This window comes from Propithecus coquereli, unplaced genomic scaffold, assembly GCF_000956105.1.
Source record: "Propithecus coquereli isolate 6110/MARCELLA unplaced genomic scaffold, Pcoq_1.0 Scaffold27, whole genome shotgun sequence".
Classification (NCBI taxonomy): domain Eukaryota; kingdom Metazoa; phylum Chordata; class Mammalia; order Primates; family Indriidae; genus Propithecus; species Propithecus coquereli.
In genome coordinates this window covers 11,942,946-11,956,859 of record NW_012148285.1, presented here as the reverse complement: position 1 = coordinate 11,956,859, position 13,914 = coordinate 11,942,946, and the positions used below count along the sequence as shown (strand labels likewise).

The 13,914-nt window shown below is 43.8% G+C and overlaps 1 protein-coding gene across 1 annotated transcript in view; it reads left to right on the top strand.

The window, feature by feature from the left end:
* Positions 1-13,914, top strand: part of IQCK (IQ motif containing K) — a 121,409-nt gene that overhangs the window by 106,511 nt on the left and 984 nt on the right. The window lies entirely within an intron of this gene.

Below are 13,914 nucleotides of genomic sequence, written 5' to 3'. Positions count from 1 at the left end.
AAATGTCATATTTCTTAAACAGTTTTGAGATATAATTCATGTATCATACAATTCAAAGTGTATAATTCAGTGGCTTTTAGTATATCACAGAAATGTCACAGAATTTGCAACCATCATCACTACAATGAACTTTAGCAAGTTTTCATCACCCCCATTCCTCGTGGCCCCAGACAAACACTAATTGACTTTCTATCTTTATGGATTTGCTTATTCTGGACATTTCATATAAGTGGCCTCATACAATACGTAGTCCTTCACGACTGTCTTCTTTCACTGAGCACAACGTTTTCGAAGTTCATTTATCGTGTAGCATGTCTCAGTACTTTTATTCCTTTTTATGGCATGTATTAGTTAGTGTGCTTGGGCTGCTGTAACAAAATAGCACAGACTTGGTAGCTTAAACAGCAGAAATTTATTTTCTCACAATTCTGGAGGCCATAAGTCTGAGATCAGGGTTCCAGCATGGTCAGGTTCCAGTGGGGGCTCTCTTCCTGGCTTGCAGACTGCCACCCTCTTACTGTGTCCTCGCACGGGAGAGGGAGAGCTCTGGTGTCTCTTCCTTTTCTAATAAGGGCACTAGTTCTTTTGGATCAGGCTTCCACCCCTGTAATCTCATCACCCCCATTAACCTTAATCACCTCCTTAAAGGTCCTATCTCCAATACAGTCCCGTGGGGTGGTGGGGAATTAAGGCTTCATCATGTGAATTTTTCAAGGAGACGTAAGTCAGTCCATAAGCATGGCTGAATAATATTCCATTGTAAGGATGTATCACATTTATTCATTCATCAGTTAATGGGCATTTGGGTTGTTTCCACTTTTTGGCTGTTATGAATAATGCTGCTGTGAACATTCATGTACAAAGTTTTGTGTAGATAAATATTTTCATTTCTCTTGGGTTTATACCTAGGAGTGGGATTGCTGGGTCATGTATAATAACAACTCCAGGTTGAACCGTTTGAGGAACTGCCAGACAGTTTTCCAGAGTGGCCGAACCATTTTACATTCCCTCCAGCAGTGTCTGAGGGTTCCAATTTGTGCACATCCTTACCGACACTTATTATCTGTCTGTTGGAGTATAGCCCTTCTAGTGGGTGCGAAGTGGTATCTGATTGTGGTTTTATTTATATTTCCCTGATAGCTAATGACGTTGAGTATCTTTTCATATGCTTATTGGCCATTTATTTGTATATCTTCATTGGAGAAACATCTATTCAGATTCTTTGCCCTTTTTAATTGGATTGTTTGTATTTTTATTATTGAGTTGTAAGAATCCTTTATATATTCTACATATAAGTCCCTTATCAAATATGTGACTTGCAATCCTGTGAGTTGTCTTTTCTTTTTCTTGATGGTGTCTTTTTAAGGACGAAAGTTTTCAATTTTGGTAATGTCCAGTTTTTCATCTGTTGCCTATGCTTTGGGTGTCAAATCCAAGAAACTATTGCCTAAGTCAAGGTCACAAAGTTTTATTCATTTTTCCTAAGTGTTCTAAGGTTTTATCACTTCCATTTAGGTCTTTGACCCATTTTGAGTTAATTTTTGTATATGGTGTAAGGCAACTTTATTCCTTTGCATGGGGGTGTCCATTTGTCAAGTAGCATTTGTTGACAAGGCTATTCTTTCCCCATTGAATGAACTTGGCACCCCTGTTGAAAATCGATTGACCATAAATGTAAGGGTTTGTTTCTGGACTCTCAATTCTATTCCGTTGATTTGTTATATATGTCTGTCCTTAGACCACTACCACACAAGTTTTAAAATTAGGAAATGTGAGTCCTCCTACTTTGGTCTTTTTTTTCAAAATTGTTTTGGCTCTTCTGGATCCCTTGGGTTTCCAGGTGTTTCTTTCTTGTCAGTCTTGTGGAAAATGCATTTCTATCTTTAATTTTACATCGGTGAGATCATACTGCATAGCGATTATTTTCACGTGTCCCTGGTTTTTCACCTAACTCTATTTTATAAAGTCTCTCCTTTCATGATAAACTTCTTTTACATGTAATTGAAGACATAATTTGGTTATTTTCCTATTGGACACTTCTTTCTAAATTTGCCATTATAAATATTGCTGCTGTGGCTGGCTTCATTTCTGAATCTTTGTATGTACGTCAGATGACTATCACAGGATAAATTCCCTAGAAATGGCTTTAAGAGAGTTGAGTTTCATTTCTGTAGCTATTGAAGATATTTTTACATATTGAAAACATTAATCTTTTAATTCAAACTTCAATGTGATTTCCCCAAAAGCAGTAGAACAGGCAGACAAAAGAGGAGTTGAATCTCACATTTACATCTTAGAAAAGTCACTAACCTTTCTGAACCTCAGTTTTCTCATCTGAAAAATGGAGATGTTACTGTCATAGAGTTGTTTTGAAGACTAAATGGCCTAGCATGAAATCTGGCATATTATAGGAACTCAGTAAGTAGTACTACTAACAATAATTATTATTTTAATCATTGTTATTGTTACTAGATACAGTAAAAGTTACAACAGGCAGCAGAAATGGAGCTATATACCTATGACAAGATACCAGGGTTGCATTCGGTATCTCCGATCAGCCTGGGAATTGCAATCATAACGAACAGATATCGAATAGTTTTTCACATCAGCCAAAGAGAGGTGTTTTATATCATGGCATCGTGTAGATGTCTTCATTCCTAAATCTTCGTATGTATTTAAGATTAGTTTCTAAGGATCATTTCCTAGCAATGACTTTGAGAGCATTTAACTCTGTAATTACTGAAGATATTTTTAACATATTAAAAACAATTTATCTTTTAATTCAAACATACCTTAGCTCCAACAGAACGATGGCTCTGTCTGCCGTGTTCACCATTTTAAGTCTAGGGTCAACAAGCACACAGTAGGTGCTGACAAAGTTAGGACAAGAGGCAAAAAGGAAGGGGGCAGCCCCCCAAGTTGCAGTTCATTGCTTTTGGCTGCCTTGTGGCAGTGGCAGGGTCTAAGGAGCTTGGCCTATGAAACCAGGCAAACTGTGGTTCAAATCACGACAAGAACTGTCATTCGTTATGCACCTTCTGCAGGGAAAAAACAAATTGTTTTTCCTCTTCTGTACTCTTATAACACTTCTGGTCACCAAAATGTGCGTGTGCATGATTTCTTCCCCATCAACCAATTCTCCAGTTCCCTGCGGTACCAACTGGACATCCCACAATTCAATTCTGTTCGATTCTGACACCACCTGGAGTTAGCGCAGACCCCACAGGTTAAGTGCTCAGTCCCACAAGACTGCCCTTGCTTCAGACACCGGTCACAAGAAGTGGGTTCCCGGTCACCCATAACTTCTGTCCAGCCTGGCTACAAATCAGAGGTTCTCAAGATCTTCTCTAGGTTTGATCATTCGCTAACAAGGCTCACAGTACTCAGGAAAACAGTTTGCTTACTAGGTTACCAGTTTACTACAAAGGATATAACTTAGGAACAGCCAAATGGGACAGCTGCATGAGATAAGGCGTGCGCGGAGGGGTGTGGAGCTTCCATGCCCGCCCTGGGCTTGCCACCCTCTCGACACCTGTGCGTGTTCAGCAACCTGGAAGCTCTCTGAACCCATCCTTTTGGGTTGTTGTGGAGACTTCATTATGCAGGCATGGCTGATTCAATCACTGGCCAGTGGTGATCAGCTCAACCTTCAGCCCCTCCCCAGAGCGTGGGGCTGAAAGCAGCGATGTTTTGATCACGTGGCCGGTTCCCCTAGCAACCAGCCCTCATCTGGAGACTATCTGGGAGCCCCAGTCACCAGTCATCTCATTAGCATACAAAAAGACATCTATGTCTTCAGAGATTCCAAGAGTTTTAAGGAGCTAAGGACCAGGAGACCAGAATATGTATTGCCTATTATATCACAATGTCAGACACCTGTTATGTACCAGGCACTCTTCTGGTGGATTTTTATATGTGATCTCAGTAGTTAATGTATTTAAATATCAAGATTCCAGTACCCTATGTAATAAGATCCACGAGGAACCCAATTTTATAGGAGATGCAAACCCTGCCCTTCTGATACTAAAGTTCCCACTGAGCTGGGGAACACTTGACACTGCTGCGAAGGCTGTGTGTGCTTTTGACAGCCTGGAGGCTGAGAGAGAGCTTGGGGCGTTCACAGGAAGCTAAAGTAGGGTTTTGTTCATCGGTTCAACAAAACCTAACCGAGCACCTGCTCTGGGCAAGGGACCAGGCCTAGCCAGGGGCTGGGGATGCAGTGGAAAACATGAAGCCGACTCCTTGCTCTGTCGGAAACTCCCAGTCTAGTGGGGAAGGCAGCTGCTGTTCAAGTTTGACTACAAACTGTGAGGAGTGCTTTGAAGAAGTTCAGGGTGCTAGGAGAGACTTTGGGTGGGGGATTTGAATAGGTTCCTCTAGGCTGAGACTTGAAGTGTGCTAGGAATTAACTAGATGTGAGAGGCAGAGAAGGCTTTCCAGGCTGGGGGAACGACCCTGCGTCTCAAAGGGGAACTGGAGGCCCTCGTGACTCGTGACGGAGCAGGAAGAGTGCAGTGGCCTCAGGGCCTTGTTAAGGTCTTTGAAGCTGATCCCAGTGTTAGCTGGGCGACCCGCGTCAGAGGGCTTTATGGAAAGATGAGTGTGATGCAGGTGGGGGAATGGATTGGATGACCTGGTGGTAGTGAGAATGGGCGGAAGCGGATAGATTTGGGAGACACTGATGGGGTAAAAATGACAAAGGTGAAACGAATGATCCTTTCTAAAAAGGTAGTTGTGTTTGGAGATAAATATGTTTTGCACCACAGTAAGTGGCTGAAAATGTTCACATTTTCTTTTCAGCGTACCAGGGGGCTTCCTATGAGAAAGAACTCTGTGGTTGAAACCCTTGGAATGTTAATTCCCCTCTCCTTCCCTTAGTGTTTGGAGTTTCTTGACTTGAGCCCCGTCTGCCCCGGGGTTGAGTCAGCCATCAGGATGAGCGAATATTGCTTCAGAATCCCTAAGTACAGATCAAAATAATTTCTCAATTATTTCTTACCTTGTTACACTTGGAAAGAAGCTGTTTAAAAATAAACTGGAGGATTTGTTTCCATTTCTCTTAAAGGCAACATTTAATGTGCAGAGCTTCTGCCAGTCTGAACTGGATGAGAACTGTTTATACTCTAAAGTCATTCAAAATGCCTGGGATATTTCTAAAGGTTCAGTTTTGGCAGCGGCAGCTGAGAATGCAGAGAGATAAATAAAAAAGTCATAAGACACGGCTGATGGGGTTCGTCTGTGTTCATTCACACCCATGACTCACTAGGCTTTTGAAGACACAGAATTTCGAAGGACAACCAGATGGTGGCTGTTTAAACTGCAAAACTGAAACTCCAATCTTGAGGCAATTCAGCTAATTGCGAAATGGAGAGACCTTTGTAAATTTGAGTTATAGAAAGAAAATACTAACATACATATATATAAACATATGAATAACATAAATGAAAGCGTACCCAATGATTTCAAGAAATCGTTTAAATATTTGTTTTAAAATCCTATGTTTTCCAGTTTTTCTACAGTAACTGCATGGCTCATGTAATTAAGAAATAATTTTAGCGAACATTTTATCTTTGCGTTCTACCGAAAGGGCGGTCTTACTATGCCCATTTTGTGGATGAGAGAGCTGAGGTTTCCACGAGGTCGAGAGACTTGTTCAGGTCACCCAGTTGATAAATGGTGGTGGGATTCAAAGCCAGATCTCTTTTCTTCCATGAGCTGTGCTCTTAGCAACTAAGCCGTGCTTGGATGGCCCCGTGGCTGGCTTTCCTTTGGTGGCTTCCCTTCCCCTGTCAGGCTGTCAGTTTTCACCCATAAAAACAAGCCTTTTTATTAAATGTCTCCCTTTCCAGGAATCAAGATCCTTTCCAGGGTCAAAACTTGATAACCCCACAATTCGGTCTCAATATGACCAATGTTGCCACTTCCAGCGCAAAGTGTTGCCATTTAAAATACTGCCTTCAAGGGCACTTTGCTCCAAGTTAACTTTAGAAACACTGTTTAGAAGTCGACAACAGAAAGCCGCAATTATTGCACATTCAAGACTGTCAGATTCTCCCCGAGTGACTTGTGCCTTCCAAGTTGGCTCAACTTGCCTAAAAATAATGCGGTACAACATCTGGCACTGTCAAGAAATAGAGGTAAATTTACTAGACTCTTGATATTTACCCCTTGAATGTCAACATTTATTTCTTTGTAGAAAGAAATCTTCCATAATTTGTCCTTCCAGTGGGGAGTGGTTGAGTGGCTGGGGGGTGAAGAGGGCAAAAGAGGTTTTTTTTCCTATTTTTTTCTATGTTCTTCAAATTTTATATAATGTATTGCTTTTTATGATGGAAAAATAAAATCTTGGTAATATCTATTATACACTCCCCTGCCTTCCTAATTTTAGGGCCCAATTCTTACTCCACAGGGGTGTGACATGATGGTTAAGACCAAAACATGGGTTTTGGATTCAAATGGAGCAGGGTTAGAATCTTGGCATGGCCATCTACAGAGCTCTGTGACCTTGGGCAAGTTGTTTAGCATCTCTGAGTCTCGATTTCCCAGTCAAGAAAATGGAAATGATGAGAGCATCTGCCTCCCAGGGTGGTTGGGAGGAGTACATGAGATGATTCATGTGTGTAAAGCCCTGAGCATCGTGTCCAGAATCCAGTTAATGCTAATTTCCCGATTAATTCTGTGATATTTGAATATTCTATGGCAAGAGATACCCTCAGGAACTGCTTAGGTAACTGCTTTGGGACTGTCTTGCCTTGGAGCTGAATGAAAAGGCCGTCAGGTTTTTGTGCCCATTCCCTTCCTCCCATTTTTCCTATTTTAGTTTTTGTGATTGAGGTAAAGCTTACATACAGAAGGGTGCGCTGGTGGTAGCATGCAGCCCAGTGAACCTCTGTATATGTATGCACCACGTAAGCACCACCGCATCGAGATAAAGAATGTGGCCAGCACCCAACAGCCTCCCTCATGCCCGGTCAGTATCCGCCTTCCCCCAGGGTAAACTTTGTTCTGACTTCCTTTCACTACAGAATAGTTTGGCTTATTCTCTGTCTTGCCATAACTGGAAAACACAGCGTGAACTACTTTGTATCTGGCTTCTTTTGCTGAACATTATGTCTGGGAGATTCAACTAAACTGTTGAGGGTAGCGCTAGCTTGCCCCTTTTCATTGCTGTATAGTATTCCTTTGTATGAATATGATCTCAATTCACATATCCATTCACTTATTGATGGATACTTGGGTTGTATCCAGTTTTTGGCTATTATGAAAAATGCTACTTTGAACACTCTTGGATACGGTTTTTGGTGGCCATAAATACTCACTCCGGTTGCAGATTTTGAATTGCTGGGTCATAGGGTATACATATGTTTAATTCTAGCTGATATTTCCAAGTCGTTTTCCAAAGTGCCTGCACATTTTACATTCCCATCAGTGAGGCATGAGCATGGCAGTTGTTCTGCATCTTCACCAACACTGAGTGTGATGAGTCTTCTTCACTTTAACCATTCAGATGGGTAAATAGTGGCTTTCATTTCCTTGATGACTAGTGATGTTGCCCGCCTTTTTGTGCTTATTAGCCATTGCGACATCATTTCATTCCTAAATTCAGTTATGCTGTTGGGATACCTGATAGATCAACTTGTCAGAATGATGTTTAAAGAGTGCTCTGAGTTTGGGAAATACATTCCAGAACATTCTACATTGGCTTCTCCTGCTTACTTTCAAGTTCTTGGCTGTGTTTGAGAGCCAAGCTTGCAAGATAAATAACTTTCCATTGAGTGACATCTTATGAATTTTAAAAGATACCAAGTGAACACTTTAGCAGCAATTTCTAAAAGTTCGTATTTCTACAGTCCATTTAGAGGGAAAGGAAGTCACATGTGTTGAGTACCTACTTCATGTACCAGGTGCTGGTGTTGCAGGAAAGTAATTCCCAATGCTGGGAACCACTTGATGTCCAAGTGGGTCCTTGGCTTCACTTGAGAAAGAATTCAGGAGTGAGCCAGCAGTGGAAAGCAACAGTAAGTTTTATTCAGGAAATACAGAAGACAGAGCAGAACCTAGTTCTCCCTCCGGAGAACAGCCCTCCTGGGGTTTTCTTGATTTTTTAATTTAAGCAATGGCTTAATCATAAGCTAAGCAGGGAGGAACATTTACATTAATTTTTAGAAAGGGGCCATGCTTTCCTAGAACTGGAAACCCTCTCATGGTGTCAGTGGGAGTTTGTTTTAGCATGCTAGTATATTATAACTAGGGTATAATGAGCAGCAAGGTCAAGTAGCGGCTAATTTCCTTGCCTCTTGGTTTCCGCCGGTCTTAATCTGTTCTGTTACCACATCATGTTTTTGATCAGGGTTAGGGGCTTTTGCCTCTGTGTTAAGCAGTGCCTGCCAGTTCCCTGTCTTACTGGTACCACTGGTCCACTGAACCGGGCACTTTAAATATATCATCTCCTTTAATCTTCATAAGGACTCTGTGAGGCGGAGATTATTATACCTGTAGTTCACATGAGGAAATTGAAGCTGGGGGCGGGGGTGGGGTGTCACCCAGCTATTAAGTGGCAGAGCCAGGATTTGAATATGGAGTCTGCTGGACCCCAAAGTCTACCCTTCTGTTAGCATGCAAACTGGGTGGGGGGAGAGGACATTATTTTTCTAACAATTTGCTAATCAGAAACTTTTCCTAGCAAACATTTCATAAATATATCTTTGAATGGTCGCCTCTACTATGGCAACTTCTCATGTGGGTGGTTCTCTCTTCAGTGTCTCCCGATGCTGGATCTGATGACCTCAGGAGGTCCTGCAACTTCCGATTGACTTTTTTTTTTTTTTTTTCTGAGACAAGGTCTTGCTCCGTTGCCCGGGCTGGAGTGCAATGGTGTGATCATAGCTCACTGCAACCTCAAACTCCTGGGCTCAAGTGATCCTCCAGCCTCAGCCTCTGGAGTAGCTGGGATTACAGGCGTGTACCACCACATCCGGCTAATTTTTAAAAAATTTTTGTAGAGACAGGGTCTCACTATATTGCCCAGGCTGATCTCGAACTCCTGGCCTCAAGAGATCCTTCTGCCTCAGCCTCCCAAAGTGTTAGGATTGCAGGCCTGAGCCACCACATCCAGCCTCAATCGCCTCTCGACCCCATTTCTTATCCTGCCTGCCTTTCCCCCCATCTTTGGGCACTAATTGCAGTAATAATGTTTAGGTGTTGATTCCCCTGACAGGTTTTTTTTCTTCCGTCTGGTGTATTTTCTGATGATTCCTTTAGAAAGAAAGTTTCTCCCAACTGTATAGCAATATATGTATATTGTAGAACATTTGGGAAAACAGAAATTCACCTGTTTCCTTTCAATCATTTTGTCTATGTTTAGTTTTTTTGTTTTTTTTTTTAACGTAGCTGAGATGCAGGGCTATAACTGAGTTGACGCAATGAGTGTAATTTTGGAGGTAATGAATGTAATTTTGTACTGGGCAATCACATTTAAGGGACGTGCTATGAAGAAATCACCCAGGAATGAATGTGAAATAGGAGTCACTTGTTTTAAAAAAACAATCAAATTTTTTTTTTGCCTTTGGAGAGGCAGGAGCGGGGAAAAAGAGGCAGAGGTGACTAAATGGAAGAACCTGGTTTCCACCTTAGCTTTGGAGACATCATCATGGTAGGCTTCCGACTACAACAGACAAAAGCCTTGGTGCCCCGTGCTGTCCCTGTACTCCCTGGAGACATTGTTAACTTGTTAATAAGCAACTGTAAATTTGCACCATCAAAATTTATAGGAAATGTGCCCCACTGTATTTTCCTCTTTAGAGTTCTCCTTGTTCCGTAAAGTTTGCCAAAACATGTTTCCAATGACATCATCATATCTCATCAAGGTTGCGGTTCCCAGATACCTGGTCACTCCCTGGCTGTTGACGTGGTAGATGACGTGGAGGGAACACTTGCATCTGTGTCCATCGCTGTCTCGTCTCTGATCGCAGAAATCTTTGTCACCCTGGTGGAAGGTGGTTGCGAGACCCTGACCCTGCAGAGTCTAAGAGCATGAATGCAGGAGCCAGACAGCCCGAGATGTGACCTTGAGCAAGTTACATAACCTGTGTGTGCCTCAGTCTCCCTCTCTGGAAAAGTGGGGAGAATACAGGCGCCTACCTCACTATGACTTCGTATGTGCCAAGGACTCCAGAAATACCATTGAAATATTTGCTTTTAATATTTACCTGGAATCCTAGAAATTGGGTGCTAATTGGTTAAAAAGATTAATATTTTAAGGTTTCCTGTGCATATTGCTGCCTAGAGAGTGCGAACTGGTCTCCTCTTTGTAACCTCTGGCCCGGCACTGCTGTGGTCCGTGGCTCTGTGTCTGATGAACATCTATTGCAGCAGCCTCCCTCTGCAGTGTGTGAGCATCTCTTGGTTCCTACAATTCTCTATTGACTTTTCCGCCTGCCCCTCTCGTCTGCGAGCTCCTCGAGGGCAAAGACTACTCCCTGAGAGTAGCGATAGCTAATATTTATCAAGTGCTTAACTCTGGGTCAGTGTCGAGCGCTCTGCACGCCTTGCCTCATCTTCTCCTCCCAGCTGCCGTAGGAGGCAGGTGCCATTCTCCAACCCGGCCCAGGGTTGTTGACTCAGGCTCCGAGGAAGCAGGCACCGAATGACGTGCTGTGCTACTCTTCCCCACACTTACCAGATCAAAAGAATCTCCCACAGCACTGAAGTGGAGGGAGATGCTGATTCCCAGGCCCCACGCCTGGAGATTCTGATTCTAAAGCTCTGGGGTGGGGCCCAGGAATCTGTATTTTCACCCCCAGGCGATCCTTTCTGCAGAGGCCCTGTCTGCACAACACTGTACTAGTGGCTGGATGACCTTGGGGTCCCCAGATTTCCTCGCCTTGAGCTTTAGGCTTTTTCTCTATCCATCCTGTGCTGCTGGCTGGGAGGCTTTTCTCTGGGCTGTGAATAGAGTTCTCAGCCCTGTCACTGACCAGGACAGGCGACAATAAGGGCGACCAAGAGCAGATGATGTACTGAGTCTCATTAGTATGCAAGGCCCTTCTTGTCACATCGCCTTTAATTGAAGCTGAAGGGCTGGCGCGTCTCTCTCCGGGATTTTCCACTCTCTCAGCCCTTCCGGAACTGGCTGGGCACCAGCCTGCCAAGGGGGACAAGGACGGCACAGGGGCACCGAGGCATCTGTCTGTTGGTGTTGGAAGCCAACCACAGTGATGTCTCTAAACTCAGGTGGAAACTGTGTTCTTTCAGCATCCCTGCTCTGCCTCTCTCACCCCTGCTTCCCTCCCTCCCTCCCTCCCTCCCTTCCCCCTCTCATTAATACCTACCTGTGCGAAGCTATGTTCTGCCCAGAACAGAAGGAAGAAGACCACCAAGCAGAGATTTGATCTGTTTCTTAATTTTTAGCAAAATAGTCCTTGCACGTGGTTCTCATGGTTCACAAGATACACAGGATAAAATCGAAGAACTCTTAGCTGTTTCTCTGGTGGTTACTTCTGTGTCTCTAACAGGCTTGTGTGTATATGGCAGATAAGATTCTAGATATGATTCACTGATTTCCTGCCATAATAGATGAGGGTTTGCCTACTTATATCCCATCCCTACTATCCCCCAAACAGCTAAATTGCTCTTTTCTCTTCCTTTATTGGTTGACTTTGTAATTTCAAGCAATATACTAGCATCTTTCTTTTTACCTTTTTGAGGATGAAATATACATAGTGACTATAAAACACGTATAACTATAAAGCAAACACCTGTGCAGCCACCACCCAAGAAACAGAACACTGTCACTTTTAAAGCTGCTCCCCAACCATGAAGTCACTTACCCTGACTTTTGTGACAATTGTTCTCTTGCTTTTCTTTAGCGTTCTCTTCACCTCTGTGTGAATCTCTCAACATTTAGATTTGCTATAAATAGAATCACACTATATGTATCATTCTGTGCCTTGCATCTTTCTTTCAACACTGTTAAGCTGATCCAAGTTGATGCGTGTAGCTGTGGCTCATCCACGCTCACTGTTGTATAATCACTGGCCAGGTAGGCCACAATTTGTTCATCCAATCAAGTGTTGATGGACATTTGGGTTGTTTCGTTTTCTGCTATCGTGAGCACCCTAATTCACGTCTCCCAGTAGATGTGTGCAAGGGTTTCCGCAGGGGGAACACAGGATTGGAATCGCCTGTGTTTGTTGTGAGACTCAGGTCCACTCAATAATGCCAGTTTTCCAATGTGGTCGCACCTCCAGAGATCATGACGTAATTGTGTAGGGTGGGGCCTGGCCACTGGGACTGTGCAAAGCTCCCCAGGTCATTCCACTGTGAGGCTCCACATCCCACCTTTATTTCCTGACTGTCAACTCTAGATACTGTCTGTCGATGACTCGACTTTGAAGGTCCCTAGTTCATTCCTCTCTGGTCTCCTCCCTCAAGGTTTGTGTGATGGTCTGAAAGAGATGGGCACCTTTTCCCAGGTGAAATCGAAGTATGAGAGGTGGGTAACAGGTTATCCAGGCATGGACAGGAATTGGTTAAAATACTGGGACAAAGGCAAGCAGGTGAATTCTTCTTTCTGGCAGAGTTGAGGAAAACTAAAAAAAACCCCAAGGGCTGGGAATTCCTCCCAGAAGCCAATCTTTCCCTCCAGCTACCAACAGCCTCCGGCGTCTGCCCGCCAGCTGTATGCCAGAGAGCTCTCCCAAACAGCTTAGGTTCTGAGACTCACAGGCAGCCAGCACGATGCTTAGAAGTTGAGGGGAATTCTAGACTCCGCTCAGGGTCTTGCAGTCACATTTCTTTAGAGGGATTCCAAACCCAGTCGTTCCTCAACCCTGGCAGGTCATTAGCAACACACAGGGGCTTTGCCTAAATACTGCTGCCTGGGCCCCACGCCAATGACATCAGAGTTTCTGAGGGGAGACCCAGGCACCAGTAAGTTTCAGAAGCTGATCATGTGATTCTTATTCACAGCCAGGATAGAGAACCAGCAGTCAGTGGGTCTCAAACTTCAGGGTCCATCAGAATCACCTGGAGGCCTTTGTTAAAATGCAGACGGCTAGACTCCACCCTATTTCAGCTTCTGTATGTCTGCAACGGGGCCGCGCATTTCTAACAGTTTCCTGGTGTTGCAAATGTCCCCTAACCATACTTGGAGAACCATCTTGCGGGTCTCAAGTTACGCCTGATGCTACACAAGTTTACCTGGGTCCCTCCCCGAGGACCCGAGTAGCCAGCTCCGTCCGACTGTGTGCACCTCTTCCCAGCTCTGCGTTATGTAGTCAGGCTGGTAGCTTGCGATGGGCTATGGAAATGGCAAATGCTACAAATTAGGAGTTTTTCAGCCCCCAGTCAGTTGTTAAACAGTCACCAGCCTGTCATGGTTCAGTGGGATAGTAGGAGAGCACTTAGCAAGGGGTGACGGATCCTTGGCTATCAAGATCAATGTCATTGTCAATAGGATCTAGATGCATGTAGGGTCCTCATTGTGGTTGCTCGTAGCACTTCCGTATATATGGAACATAAAAGGTATATACAGTGAAAAAAAAAAAGTCCTTGGACACAGGCCCCGAGTATTAAAAATATTTTTCTGGTTTGAGTTATTAATACAACCATTAGTCGTATACAAAAGCAAAGAAATACATTACACATTTTTCTGGTTATTAAACATTGAAAATAAAGCAGACTCTGGGGGCCCTCAAATTGCGACTGCCTTCTTGTTCGGCCCTGGGGATTGTTTGCATGCTGGGCCAAGATGGAGACAGGTATGAAAGGAGGACCGACACCAGCCCCACGACTGCAAGTCTGTGCACGGAAGCTGAAGAGCTGGAAATGGATTTCCTTTGAATGGACCAAGACCCCTTGGAAAGTCTTTGTGTACCCCCAGTTTGGAGACTGCTAGGCTGGTTTGTGCTGCTG